Source organism: Perca flavescens, chromosome 8 (assembly GCF_004354835.1).
Source record: "Perca flavescens isolate YP-PL-M2 chromosome 8, PFLA_1.0, whole genome shotgun sequence".
NCBI lineage: Eukaryota > Metazoa > Chordata > Actinopteri > Perciformes > Percidae > Perca > Perca flavescens.
In genome coordinates, this window is record NC_041338.1 from 23,779,868 (window position 1) to 23,794,944 (window position 15,077).

At 39.4% G+C, this 15,077-nt stretch overlaps 1 protein-coding gene across 2 annotated transcripts in view; it reads left to right on the forward strand.

The window, feature by feature from the left end:
- sema4ba (sema domain, immunoglobulin domain (Ig), transmembrane domain (TM) and short cytoplasmic domain, (semaphorin) 4Ba) overlaps window positions 1–15,077 on the forward strand; it is a 76,142-nt gene that overhangs the window by 28,759 nt on the left and 32,306 nt on the right. Inside the window, exon 1 of one of the 2 annotated variants that reach the window (XM_028585991.1) lies at window positions 7,568–7,747. The exons of the other annotated variant lie outside the window; for it this stretch is intronic. The gene's annotated coding sequence lies outside the window, so the exon portion shown is untranslated. Of the gene's footprint in view, window positions 1–7,567; window positions 7,748–15,077 lie in introns of those variants that run through there. 2 annotated transcript variants of the gene reach the window in all.

Here is a 15,077-nt window from a genome sequence, read left to right on the forward strand (position 1 = left end):
AAGGGAGTAGAGAGGAGGATGGAGTGTAATAGAAGTGATAGACAGAAGGTTGACTGAGTGTCCAGTTAAGTGCTGAGTAAATTGGTCTGGTTGCTGAAAGCTTCTTGTCGCCCCGGCGCTGGATGCCATGGCAATTGCCCCCTCAGTGTGTGTGCATGTACTGTAGTATGGTGTTGGTTTCCATGGTAAAGATGAGACGGATCTCGTGCTGGCTCAGAGATAATTCAGCATGTGTCGCAGAAAGCTACAATTACCTTTTGGTGTGACGTGATTTCTTATCTCCTGTGCAGTATACAGTAAGCTTCTTTTTTACTTATATGACAATCTTTTAAAAGATCACAGCTCAGTTGTACTTTTTGATTTAAAAAAAGAATAGATTTGCATGAGATATTTATTTATCTTACTTCCTTGGAACATATGTCTCACTTTGATTCGTCTGCTCCACAAAAAACTGGGCGTGTACAATGACAGTCATGTAACCGAGATGAATGATGCGGTGGGTGTTATCTGCATGCAGATTTTTGACTGCTAGAGAAATTTAACAGCGATTAACGGTGCGTTACGTAGATGCTTAGCCCAACACTTTTCCTTCTTCGTCATTGACTTTTAACGGGATGTATATTTCTAGCACAGGACCACAGAGGGTTGGTTGTAAATGTACAGTAGGTGATTTTTCAGGAGTTGTTAAACCTTAACTCTTGCACTATATCAGATGGTAACTTAATATTTTATGTCTCGTCTGCACATGTAGATGGCCTTATAACTAATTCATCCTCAGGATTTTTCCTGTTTGAGTCATCACTCATTTCCACTCTCTTTTGTCTAATGCTATCCATTCAACTCCTTAGGTCATTTCCTCAGTACATTAGAAGTATAAAGTCGTTTTCACATATGAACTCCAGACATTGTCTGAGGAATCAGGTCCCAACATAGTCCGAAGTTACACCAGTCACAGAGCCGTTCATAATTTGGTCATAGACAACCGAGTCTCTTTCCGTTACTTGAATTTGTCTGACAATTTCTGAATTTGAATTTTTTTGTGGTTTTTAGTTTATTTGTCAGGGACCATGCACAGTTAAAGCCCTGTACCAGAGTTAGCTATACAGCTAATTTACATCTGTGGTCCATTTTGATTTTAATTCTCACACTTTGGGCACAATCAGAGATTACACAGACTTTGTACCAGGGATCTGGCAACCTAAATGTCCTAATCAGTCAGATCGGACATTAGGTTCTCACATACTGCTCCGCCGGGTAATGTCAAGATAATTTCAGATTTGTAGTGCAAGTGTGAAATGAGCTTTGTATTTCTCTATTGTTGTAATCAGCTTGATGAACTAACACATCTCTAAATTGCAATCTCATTAACCCTTTGGGATCAGGATATATATTCTGGAGAAGGGTCCCAGGTTGGATAAAGTCAAGAGAAACCATGTGATACTTTTAGGGTCATTTTATGATTTCCCCATAGAGAAGGGCCCATGTTTACAGTGAAGGTAATTGGTCTTTGAGACTCAGCAGACACACAGCATATTATCCTTTGGGGCCATTATTCTTCTGCATTTGCTAAAAAATAGGCAATCTAGCATGTATGTAATTAATTGACAGCTGAAACTGAAAGCAAATATCCACTGTCATTTTCACCTTAAGACATGGTAATTTCACCAAACCAGGAGTGTTATTACGAAACTGAGTGTTTTACGCTTTACAATTATCAAAATAATTTCTGTTTTATTCTCTGTCCACAGATTAAGCAATTAATCTACTAATCTTTGCGGCTTTAATACATACATGAGGTGATAGGGCTGCTTTCTTAGCTCATGAAAAGTTGACATTGACATTTTGGAGATACATTGGTAATCCAATCAATTGCCAGGTATTTCTTTGAAAGTGCCTGCCCTTTTCTAAACAGTTTCCAATAACGGCTTCTCAGATAGTTCTGTGTTAACAAACCATCAGGTTTTAATTGGACCTTGACAATATACAGTGTAGATAAATAGATAGGATGGATAAGAATGATAAATAAAATAACCAAACAGTATGTCTGGTTTTGGTGATTATTCACTAAGTTAAATATCTTACAAATCACAATACCTTTTTAAATTGATGCAACAATTTTTTCAATGTAATATTGCAATACAGCTGCCCTGCTCATTGATTTACAATGTCACCTAGAATGACTTCATACAACCGGCTTTATTAAAGGGAGATATGCAACAATATAGAGAATAGAAAAATCACAGTATAAGGTCAAATTGATTACCCTGTCACTCTGGCATGAGGTTTGAGAAATTATATAGACATTGTTGGACTGCTGAATCTAATTTCTTGCCACAGGAAGACAAATAATTGCTTGATTAAATCCCCCCTCTGTTGCACAGAGGAGGACATGGTTGTTACTGTATGTGGTAGTGGGGGTGTGTATGTGTGGGGGAGGGGTCCTGAGACAGAAAATACAGGAAAGTTGAGCTGCTGACAGGAGGGCCACCTGAGGAGCATCCGAGCTGTTCCTCTTGCTCTGTCTGCTGAATTTTAAGCATGCCTACTTGCTTTGGAGCTGTGCCATTGGCTCTGGTTTGACAAATTGTTAATCCAGTAAATAGTTTGGCAGTCAAAGCCACTAAAAACACATTTCTCTTTATAAAGATAGACACAGTATAGAAAAGGATTGAGGGAAGAACAGCCACATGCAACAAGCACCAGAAAGAGAGCATGTGATAAGTCGCAGGTACAGGATGATGATGACGTGTGACTGGTAATACTGGGAACTCCAGCAGCGGTTTCAGACAAGTGAGCAATAGATAGTATGTTGAAAATGAGTCTAATGAAAGATCCAGGGGTGAGTCACGTAGATATACATACATAAATACATACATACACACACACACACACACACACACACACACACACACACACACACACACACCAGGGATTGTTCATTGACATCACCTCCCTGCCAGAGGGCATTCATCCCACAAACCCTCTCTGCTGGAGAGATACGATGGCAGAAGTGGTGGAGTAATGCCTTTGCTTGTGTCCTGCCAAGCCATCACAGGTTCATTTTTTCCCCAAAGCTTTGTCACAGGATGAAAAACCTCAACATCCCACATACATACACCAGGCCATCTGAGAAGAGCGTGATTGATCATATTCTAGGTATATTACACATCATCCAACCTGCTGAACCAGTCACACAAAATGAGTCACTCACCTCAGTTGTGAGTCACAACGCCACCTCAGCTGGTACTTTTCCGGACAGCTCATTCAGCTTTACTACATATAGGAAACGTATCCTATTTAGTTTAAAATTAGGTTTTTGTGGGTGCCTGTGCGGCTCACCTGGTAGAGCGCGCGCGCTCTCTCTCTCCCCTTTCATGTCTTCAGCTGTCCTATAATAAATTATAAGACAAATAATGATTTAATAAAGATTTAAAGTAGGGCTGCAACTAATTTTTATTTTTTATTATACATAATTCTCCTAGATATTTCCTTGCTTAGTTTACTTATTAAATGTCAGAAATCGATGGACTCTTCAGAAGAGGTTATTATCTTCACTCAAGTTTCTGCACGCGAAAGTTGCCAGACGACACAATATTCTGAACATAGCCATACTGAGAAATATAGAGAGAGTTGTGTGGAGCTGATAGTCTTAATTAGCTTTGTAGCAACTCATTTGGCAATGGATTGAATGTAATGGACGTAGTGAAGATCCAGAATTTTTAAAAGATACCAAACCTGTCAGGTTGAATATTGGTGCAATGTGTATTAAATTATGACCAAGACATTTAATGGCACGCTTATAAAAAAAGCATTCTTGGGTTTGAGTCCAAAAAAGACAGCGTGTGTGTTCCAGGCGGAGAAAGTGGGGGCTTATGTGTAAAAATATAAATCGTTTATCAAAAGAAAAAAAGGGTTGCACACCATAAAAAAGTTCCAAGTATTTCTCTCTGTCTAAACATCCTTTAGGTCAAATGAAGAGTTGGAACAAGCTGATGCTGTCACAGTGTGGAATACAATTAATTTAACAACCATGAGGCTACTTAATAATAAAACCATATGTGTAGGGGTTAAACATCCAAACCACGTACAAGTAATGACACATTAGCGTCAGTGTTTTATAGTTTCCTGGTTTCTACATTACAGTAAGACTGAGGCTGAAAAATCAGGCCATCGGGGCAAATGCAAGTGGTGTGAGGACAAGGTGCGGCCTTGACTGAGTAGTTGTGACTTTGTTAGCTGTTTTGCTTGAGAAATCAGAGTTAGTTTGTTTACTGGGAATTATGTTGTTTTTATATCGGTCACATTTTTTGTCACATGAATCACAAAATTACAGTATTTCAACACATTGGACAGTGCTTTAACGCACACATTACTGCTGTAAAACCCGAGTTTTGTCTCGATGACACAGTCAAACAGTGTAATGGCTGAACACGGAAGTGGTAACATGAAGCTGAGAGTTGGGTGTCAGGGTGGCTCAGTTGTCTTCAGTGCTTCTGTCAGCCTCAGTGACTCTAAGTAGCCTAGTGCTGCTATCTGGTGTGTTTCCATTAAGCTAATACGTGAAACACGAAGGCTTATCGCAGAGCTGTAATTCCTAGACTGTTATTCATTTATATAGAATGAGCTGTCAGCACTTCAGCCAGCTGTGTGTGAAACATCCTGAGGACAACGTTCAAACCTTGATTTTTCATGTGATCCAAATGTTTCTGCCTTTTATCAGTTTGGTTTCTGCAGCTGTTTCCAGTTTGTTTATATACACTTAATTGATCGTCATGTGACTTATAGATCACCATAGATACAAAACATACAAAAACATTATCATCAATAAAAAAATATTTTTTTAAAGATACCAATATTTACAACAGAAATACAAATCACCATAAATACAAAACATATAGTAGTACAACTGTCTTTTCGGAATATTCTCTAACAAATACAACCTTTCATATCAACCTATCATTGGGTAAAAAGGTTGTATTTTACTTTCCAACACAAAGCAACAGATTTCTGTACACTAAACGGAATGTCTTCAACCTAATTTTTCAAGCAGTATACTCAATTGTCTTATATGTATGGGTAACCCTAACTCATTTCAAAAGTAGCCTTGGGTTAACATCCAAAATGTGTCATTGTCTCAAAACACAAGTGTTAACCATTTGCAACCAATTAAAGTTTCTGCATTTTTTTTCAACTGGTGGGGTGCACTTTGTGTAGAAGTCAGGGAGAACAGGGGCAATGAAAAGCAACATTATGATAACAGCCACATTAAAAGGGTCATAAGCAATGAAAAAGGCCAGTCTGTTTGACTAGGGCTGTAAATAAGACATCCAGGGAGTATCCTTTTCGTGGCATACGTACGTCTCAGGTGACCGCGAGGAATCTTGACTCTGTCGATACACTGAGCCTACATTCAGAATCCTAACACCTCAAACTTGGCATCGCGTCTCCCTCCTTAGCAGATGCCTAAAGTGTATAATTAGCATCTGCTATTTTAGAAACCGGCGTCCCCGTCTCAACACCCCGGTATCTTACACTTCTCTCTATTTACCCTGGAAATATTTTTGGAGAAGGCATGTGAACACTTTACTTTTAAAGAGGGCTTTTTTGTGTACATTCATTGACATATCATCAAACATGCACATCTCCTTTTGTCTCTGCAATATATAGAATGCATATTTTACATTTAATAACAATGTTGATATAGGTTTATCAATATCAAAGTACTAGTAACAAATACATCCAGGCTGTTTTTATAAAACAAAGACCATGCAGTTTTTTGGAGCTGAGTGTCCCCTTTTCAAGTCATGAAACGGCCCCTTCTGAGACCGTTGCATCACTTCTGTTGTACCTTCAATGTCATGGCCTGAAAACCTTGTCCTTGCCAATGTTAGTTTGAGTATTATTTTAGAACTACTTTGTGACACAACTTTACACCCTAACTCTTATTGTCTTCTTCATGTGCCTTTTATGTAGCCTGTATCTCTCTGCTGGATTTGTTATTGATTACGTATTTAATAATTTGCTATATTTTATGCCAGCAGGGTGGCAGTGTTGCAAAACTGGGGATATATAGTTCACTTGCAAATGAAAAAAAAAAAAAATCCTTATGAAGAAATGAATAACTTAACCTTAACCTTACTTAACCATACTTAACCATTATGCTTAAAACTGAGGGCACAGGAGAAGTGCATACAGTATTTGTACCTAAACAAACATTTTGACCATGACAGGCACATATTGGATCTATCATTTGATCAACCAAAAAAGGACAATGTAGTGATGTTTAAAGCCTGAAATATACAGTACAGTGAGGTAGCAACCTTACAGCATGTAGCAGGAATGGTAGTAGGCTTATTATTCTCAGTGATTTTTAAAATGTTACATAATATAATGATACATAATTGTAAGTCTAAGGGCACAAATGGAAGGAGTACAAAGAAAAAGAGTACCATGTTTTACATAAGGAGCTTTTTCTCTTAGTGACGAGTTTTTGAATGTTACAGTTCTGGTCTACTTTTTTCTCAACATGTTCTTGATGATCATTGGTGATTTTTACATGTTGTAAAAGAGGTAAATGGTTTATGGGTGGCCTCTGATAGCAGATCTGTTTTACAGTGTGATTACACAAATTATGTGTAAACATAAATGATGTTGCCTTAACTTTTAAAATGTTTAACTTCTCTCTGATATTAAATACAAAGAAAGTGGTTAATTGATGACTGATTTAGGAAAGACAGATTAGTTTTTTTTTCCGGTAGCTTGAAGTTACTGGTAATTACAATCATTAAAGTCAGGCTTTATATGGATGCAAGCAGCTGGCTGAGAGGCAAACATCTGCAGTCCATAACAGGGAACCAACCCCCAAGAGAGCTATAAAAAAAAAAAACGTTACATTCAATGTGATTAGGACTTTGTCTCATTTAGACCTAGTTCCTGCTCACATTATAAATCCAGTCATGTCATCGTACGGTGCATGGATGTTTTTTTTCTTGTGTAACCTCAAAATGTGCTTTTGCATCATGTGAGAATGATTTCCCAAAAGCGGACAGTCAGCAGTCTTGTGACCATTCAATCACAGGAGACATTTGAAAGTTTTATTTTATTTATTTGCACGGGTTGAAATCAAGCAAATTAACCAGGTAATAATGGGAATTAGTGTGAAGGGAAAGAAAAAAAGTCCCAAACTGATTAAAGTCTTATTCTTTTTACGTTCTTAAGGACTTAGGAGGTCTTTATACAGTGTAACATATTCTCTAAAATGTAATAATAGTTAGTTACACTGCTCTTAAAAAATATGAGTAATATTTAATTTTGCACTTTGGTGGTTAATGTAAAAGGAGTCAAGATCATTCTGTGCAAGCATAACTACTTCTACTCCCTCTTTGCCTCCCTTCCTCCTTCCCTCCCTCCCTCCCTTCCTCCCTCCCTTCCTCCCTCCCTCCCTCCCTTCCTCCCTCCCTCCCTTCCTCCCTCCCTCCTTCTCTGGCAGTGTGTGATGGGAGGAGCTCCAGTGGGTTGAGTGGCCAGAGGCAGGCTGTAGTACGACACAGTGTCAGGGAGAGGGAGAGTGTGGACCTCAGAGCTGTCATCTACTGTAATAGACCTTTAACTCTGTTGTTTCTCTGGATTTTTATCTGACATTTCCTGGAGGAGGAATCAATCTGTCTGTGTCACCTAAAGGAAACCTTTTATAATTTTTTTTTAGATCTAAAGGAAGTTTTTGTTTCTCGGCTGAGTTGGACATAGCGTAAGTACAGCTGTGATAGAGACTACCTCTGTGTTCATTTACTGTGTGGTGCCGTGGCTTCATGAATCATTGATGTGTGTAGCCTATGCTGCAGTTCTGGTTACCTATTGAAAAGATGCCAGGATGTAATTTCCCTGTTAGAGAATTATATATAAACCTTTTATGACTAAGTCCGTGTTGGGTTTGTTGTTAGTTTCTCTCTTTAAAGGGAAAAGTGGGTGTGAGCAGGCACGAAACAGCCCTCCGCTCTCTCCAGTAGGTCTTTATCGCAAGGAGATAGCAGGGCAAGGGGGTCATTAAAGACTGTGTGTGTGTGTGATTGTGTAGGAGCTACCCTTGCATTACAATATGTTGGTCTTGGACTTTTTTTCCAGCTATTTTATGTTCGTATTTTAAGGCTTGCTGGCTTGTGTGTGAGTGTCTCTAGTAATGCAGAAAAAAACAGAGGATGGCTCTGACTCTTTAAGCTGAGGCACAACTCATCAGGAGTAAGCCTGTGACTGGGAGTGGGGCCTCTTTCCACAGATAGGAGTTAGTGAATGTGGCAGCCAGTGCACACACATCCTCTCCCAGCCTGGAAACTTTGTGTGAACCCAGAGGAGTGTGGAAAAGCTGATGGACGAAAACAAGAACATAAATATCAACACAAAGTCCTAATTGTCTTGCGTCTAGTTGTGATAGCTGAGGGCCAGCACAGTCAAATTGTAACTTTTTTTTTTTTTTTCTGGGTTCACGATGTGATGCTGGCAGCTACAAGACAAAAGCATCAGGTGTTCTTGTGTGAAATTCAAATCTCTCACCCACACGCTGCTGGCAGCACAATCCAGACTAATGCCAAATTGTTAGATGTGTGGGTAGTAGTTGATGGATAGAAACCATAAATGGAAAAGTTTGTCAAAAGTCAATGAGGTCAATTTAAGATTTGTATTTACTCTTCTTGCTTACTTTTGAGTGTGCACTGTCAAGTACCTTTTTGCTTGAAAAGCTCTCAAGCTCCTTCTCCGGTGTCATTAGAGTTTGACAAAGCTGTCAACTGTTTTGTGAAGCAGCATGTGTTATTTTCCACCAGTGGAGTGGGCTTTTGTTTTTATTGTATTTTTGTTTGTTTTTTTACATTTAAAGGTCCCTCTCGGTCATGTTTAAAGACATACAGTATAAAAGACTTTGCTTGGAATAATAATTTGTGTCTCATTGACAATCTATGAATATGCTGTTGATTTAATACAATTTTGAAAAGAAAAAAAAAAACATGTCACATGCTTCATGTAGGCCTACGTCATGATTTATTCACTATGCCTGGTGCTTTGGGTCCCGAAAAAGGATTTTCAAATAAAATGTATTATTATTATTGCACTTTGTTAAATTTTTCTGTTATTAATACACTAGTCTGGATCAATGGAAGTACATTTCCAGGATAATTGCCTGACATCCCGCGCGTGGCTCATGTGCCAGATGTCCCTCACCTTCCATTCTGTGCATTGCCATTCTCAAACTCCGTTGACTTTGAGAAACAGCAACAAACGTTGAGCTAGCACGCTACGTGCTGAAAATTGTAAGTTTTGAAGAAAATTTAGATTGTGCAACAAGGCAGGCCTGCTTGTTTCTTTCGGGAAATGATTGTAAAGATTTACAAGGAATATGTTTACGACATTAACAATCTAACTAGGACCGATATGAGAGGATTGCTATGGATAAAGTACACAGTGATACACTGTTAAGAGCAAATTATTTAACCATGTTTCCAGCTAATTTAAATGGCTCATGTTACTGTATTATGTGAACAGTTAATTTAATATTATAAGGGGCGTTTTCTTTTTCGGGGTGCAAATATTACACCAAAAAAGGTCCTTCCCGAGATTTTGCAGAGCCACCGTCGCTGTATCCAGACCTAAGACAATTGTGAATGGTTTAAAGAAATGTAAACAACCTAGAGCAATTTTTCTCTCATTTGTGACAGAGAGAGTCTTTGTTTTATGGCCTGCTATATAGAGATTCATCTGTCTGCTGTAGGAGAAAAGCCTGTCTGTGCTGACCTTGGCCTGCTGTTTTCTTTTGGTTTGATCCACAAAGAAAACAGCTGGCAGTTGCATTCTGGATACCGGCGGCCTTGACAATGAACTGCCTGTATGATGCTGTCAGAAAAGCTTTGGCCCGTTGGTAAAGCATGGTGCCTGTAATATCAATAACTCAAATCCAGACTTCTATGTAAAACTATATTTCATAACATGGTGACAGTCACTTGCAGAGAAAGCCTGAGTATATCAGTGTACAGAGTTAAACTGGAACGCTGAAACATTCCTTTCTTGAGCGAATATTTATCCGATGCAGTGCTGTTCTACATCAAGTCTTCTGAAACAACGTAATATCATGACTTCACATAAACACACGCCACTTTCCTAAAGCCAAGTGGCGTGTTATCTGTACGCATTTTGAGCTATCTGCGTGTATGTCTACGCACTATACAGCGGACGGCAGTCTGCAGCGTTGCAGGGTAAACATACACACCACGTGGCGTGTTATTGTGAGGCTACGTGTTCTCGCGAGGCTACGATTGGGTTTAGGAAATGTCACACGTGGGTTGGGTTTAGGAAAAGAACAAACGGTTGGGTTTTGGAACAAAAGAATGGGGTTGGGTTTAGGAAAACAACAAATGTGGAAAGGATACATCAGACGCGAGGACACAAAGTCACGCGCGGGACGTGATCCCCGCTCTCCTGGGTAAAAGCCCTGTATTTTACCCATCCTCCACCCTGACCAACCTCCCTACACGGATTTTCGCCCTTTCATACTACTTGCTACGGCGTCAATTCACATGCAAGGTAATGTAAGTCAATGGAGGCCAAACGGCGTTGATAAACGCGCAAAAAGTATGCGTCTTGATAACACACCAATAATGGCATACGAATTGGCGTGTCATACATATGCCACTTAATGAGATCAGTCTGGCTCAAAGGAATATACACAAAAGGATAAAATTATGCTTTTGTGTAAAGCAGCCTTAAAGCAATGAGCAACCTGTTGCAGATTACTACATCTGTTCAGAGGAGAAAAGACAAAGAAGAAATAAATCATACTCTATCATTTTATCACAGCTTAATCCCCTATGCTGGCCCCATATTCACATTTCCATTTTGTCAGCATATCCCAAGGGCTTTTTCTCAGCATTAGGCTACTCTGCTACTCTTCTTCTTCATCTGTTTGTATAGTGAGGTTGACTTTCTCCCTGTGTGTGTGTGTGTGTGTGTGTGTGTGTGTGTGTGTGTGTGTGTGTGTGTGTGTGTGTGTGTGTGTGTGTGTGTGTGTGTGTGTGTGTGTGTGTGTGTGTGTGTGTGTGTGTGTGTGACATTTTCCTTTTTGATTTCCTTTATGTGCTCTTTTGCCCTTCATATGGTTTGATGTCACAAATGTAAGTTTAGTTTTTACGCCAATAAGACAAGTTTAAACAACCTTTGTGTGCAATTACAGGCAATAATGTACATAAGAGCATAGCTTTGAATTGGATGTAATACTGTTATTTCTCTCAAGAAATTCAAGGTATGTTTTTAAACTTTAACTAAAATATTGCGTGCTGCCTTCCAAGACAAGAGCTATGCTTACTGCAGTAATGCAATATATATTTAAAAACAGCTAGTACTAAAGCATAGTCTAGTGTTGTATCTCCTATCTTACTCTGCAAAACAGAAAAAATATATATAAACGGTTGTAGAAACCTGCACACCATATTCAGTTGCCATAAAATTAGTCAATCATTTGTAGAAAAGAAAGCTCTTACTCAAAAATGTTGCTTAAAAAAGTACAACCTGTTAACTTAAAGCCATCTCTGCTGTGTTTATCAAGCTTCATTGATAATGTTTCACATCCTGTTAAATTAGGGAATGGTCAGAATGACACTGACCACAAGGTATTGCACTGGAGCTTTTGATCATATCGCATGATCCTCATCAGCAGTTTGCCCAGTTGTCATTGAACTGTAGATGTTGAAATGTCAATTTTTTTTTTCTGAGCACTTTAAGGACTTCTCTTTCATGTGGGTCTAAAAGTTGAGATTTAAAGTTAATGTTTGAACTTGGAAAAAGCAGTTGACAAAATAATCCCAAAAGTTTTTTTAGTAGCTGTTCTGGACCTTTCAATCATACCAAATGATCTTTAGATCTTATAATTTTATCTGACTTTGTTTCTGTTTGTGCTGACAAAATAGAGTGAGAAAAGGGTTAATAGCTGAGGCATAGGAGGGGTGGGCTGTGGAGTGGCCAGCCACTTGTAACCTAAAGGTTAAATACAGGCCTTCAGGGAGTCCTATTACTGTGTACTCACTGATGGGAACTCTGCAAACATGCATTCTGGGAGCACAGCGGGCTCCTCTGTTTATTCCCAGTCCAGCACTGTGCCACAATGTGGGAAATGACTGTGGACATGGAACGTAGCCAGATCTCTGTATTTACTCTAGTGTCTCACAGACCCTCAGATCTGCCTTTTTAACCCGGCAAAAAAGGCAGTGTTCATACATATTCATACATATATAACCCATCACATATGTATGAAGCACGCCGGGGTCCTGCCTTGTTCTCGCAGCGTCTTATTTTAACCGTACATAAGCCTGTGAAACAGATTTGGAAAACCATGTGGAGTATTTTTACACGTATGTCAGCGTTTCTTATGTGTTGGTGTGAGAATCGCAAAATTGTCTTTTCGGGGTGTGTTTCCATCCCCCTTCACCTCACACCTGTTCCTCTTGCATGTTATATGTTTAATAATAAAGTTCTATTTTAATCCTCGTAGCTATGTGTATTTCTGCACCCCTGGCACTGAACTTAAGGGACGGCTATAAGTTGCCACACACAGCAAAACGTGCATCAGGCTGTTGTTAGTGGTCAGATGTTTGTGTGCCTCCTGACATGAGTACGCGAGTAGGACTGATTAATGGGATCCGCCTCTAACCGAGCCTTGTTTAGCGGCCTGTCCCTCCCCCACAGCTGTGATTTGATATCTCTGAGCATTCCAGGTTGTGCCCTTTACTCTGCTAATGGTGCTACTGACCCCAGACATTCCTGCCGTAACTCTCTGATCACAGATGTCTAATTATTAATTAACCTGTACTATTTTTTATATACTGATGTACAGTACCATCCTTTACTAAGAAGTAGGTTGCAGTGAAATATTTGATGCACATGACTCTTCTGACTGATAAAGTTGTTCTTCTGTAACCTTGGACACAAATAGTGCTGGGTGGGTCGCATGCTTTTCAGTCAGACATTCTTGCTGAAAGTTATGAATGAGAAATGTGCAAAGGAAGATGACACGAAGGAGACATGATGCTGCTATTTAGTCATTTCACGCTCTGCTAAGATCCATCAACAGTGCATGGGGGGGTGAGCGTGCACCTTTTATTCCTCAAGTACGCTCCTCACTTTAATGGTTTGGAAGTATGTAATGCAACCTGCTCTGGTCTGTGTTTTTTGCTTGGTGTCCCCCCTCGTTGATGTAGCCCAGAGTTGAAATGCTATGCATCTAATCGCCCCAAAGTCAAAGACTTTGCCAGATTTTACTTTTTTTTATGGTAAAGCATGGAAAATAGCCAAGTGTTTGGTGTCCATGTGACACGAGGGGTCAGTGTACCTTATCAAAAGTGCCTGTTAGTTCGTCGAACAGCGTCTGAAACTCCCTCGACCCCACACCTCACTGATGTCAGAATAGGGGAGGCAGCGTCCAACAATTTTTGTAACTTTATAACAAAATCAAACCCACTTAATGCAGAAATTGGCCAGTTGTGCTGACGGGAGAAATGAAGCAGGGTTTTAACTTGTCATGTCTCATAATAAAGGCAGGCTTTTCTTGTGGTTTCAGAGTTTGGCCTTTTAGAACTAAGGACTTTGCCTTTAGATATGGTTGGACGACACATCGTACAAACTACTATGATTCAAGCATACCCCAGTCTTGACAACCCAGGGATTAGCACAGTAGTAGCAAAAATATACGGTTTTCTTTTTAAAATCTTGTACAGATGGATCATTGACACAGTAACATAATCTCTTTCCCTCAATGCTTTATGCCTCTAGTCCAAGAGATAGAAATAGAGATAGAGGAACGGGGTTAACTGTAACAGAGACCACAGGACAGCAGCAGACTAAAAGCTTCCTCTGGCAGAACAGAATGTAAGCCAGACCTGGCAGACAGGCTGGCAGGGCAGATGTTTTAGGTGAGAGGCACAGTAGATAGCACCGTCTGAATAATTCATCAGATGGGATTGAAGATGTGATATATTAAGACACAGCACACAAGCCATCTTATGGCCTCTTTCAGCACTTTTTGTGCAGTGTGAGTGTCTGCAGGGCTCAGATCCCTCTGCATCTCTGCTTTCTTTCTGGCAGTTATCCACCAGAGTCTGGGCAGTTGAGGAGACAGTTATAGATGAGCTGGCTCTGGGGCTAGCGAAGCCTCCAGACATCTGGACTGGATGAAGCTGTTCAGCATGCAGGTGCAGTTTAAGCTCACAGGAACTAATGCTGTTGATGGTTTTTTTTTTCTTCTTTTTTTTCTTTTAAATATGACTTCTGCTGTGGTCAGTGGGTCTTACTGGTTTAGGTGATAGAGAGAGAGAGGATACATGCTTTCTAATAACAATATTATAACAATAACACAACAACAACTAACCCTATAACAATATTTTATCTCGTCTGCCTCTACATTGACAGAGAATATGTGCTGTATATGAAAAACAATAATCTAAACGTCTTTCTGTTTCTTAACAATACTACACGGCTTCCCTTGCATAGCAATGGATTAAAAGTTGCTGTAAGTTCAGAGAAAAATGTTCACTGTCTGAATTCTGGCCTCTGTATTTTTCCACTTTTCCTTATGTTTAGTTTGCGATGCAAGCTAAACAAGTCATATTTATTCTGTCCCTGCTCATGGGTCAAATCACTGACCTTTCATCTTATAGTTTATAAATAATGTGATGAATCACTTGCTGCATAACGTCGGAGCACAGCGTGAGCTACCAAGCAGTCTTTTGGGTTTGTAGGAATTGAGTGACTGTGAGACATAAGAAAGTAGATAATTGCCAACATGACTTAACTGTTTTTTTTAAAACATTTCTTTTTTTCTGATATCAGTCTAACCCTTTTGTATTATAGATTTTATTTCTAAGCTACATCTGAAAGTAAAAAATGTTTTCATTATTAACTGTAAAATTTTGAAATATACTACTTTTCTTGACCAGGCCTTAACGCTATAAGTTGTGAAAGTAGGTTAAGATGTCTAAGGACATGTCACGGACTCTGATATCACAGTGAAGAGGCTCAGCTTTCTAGTAACACATCATTTCATCTCC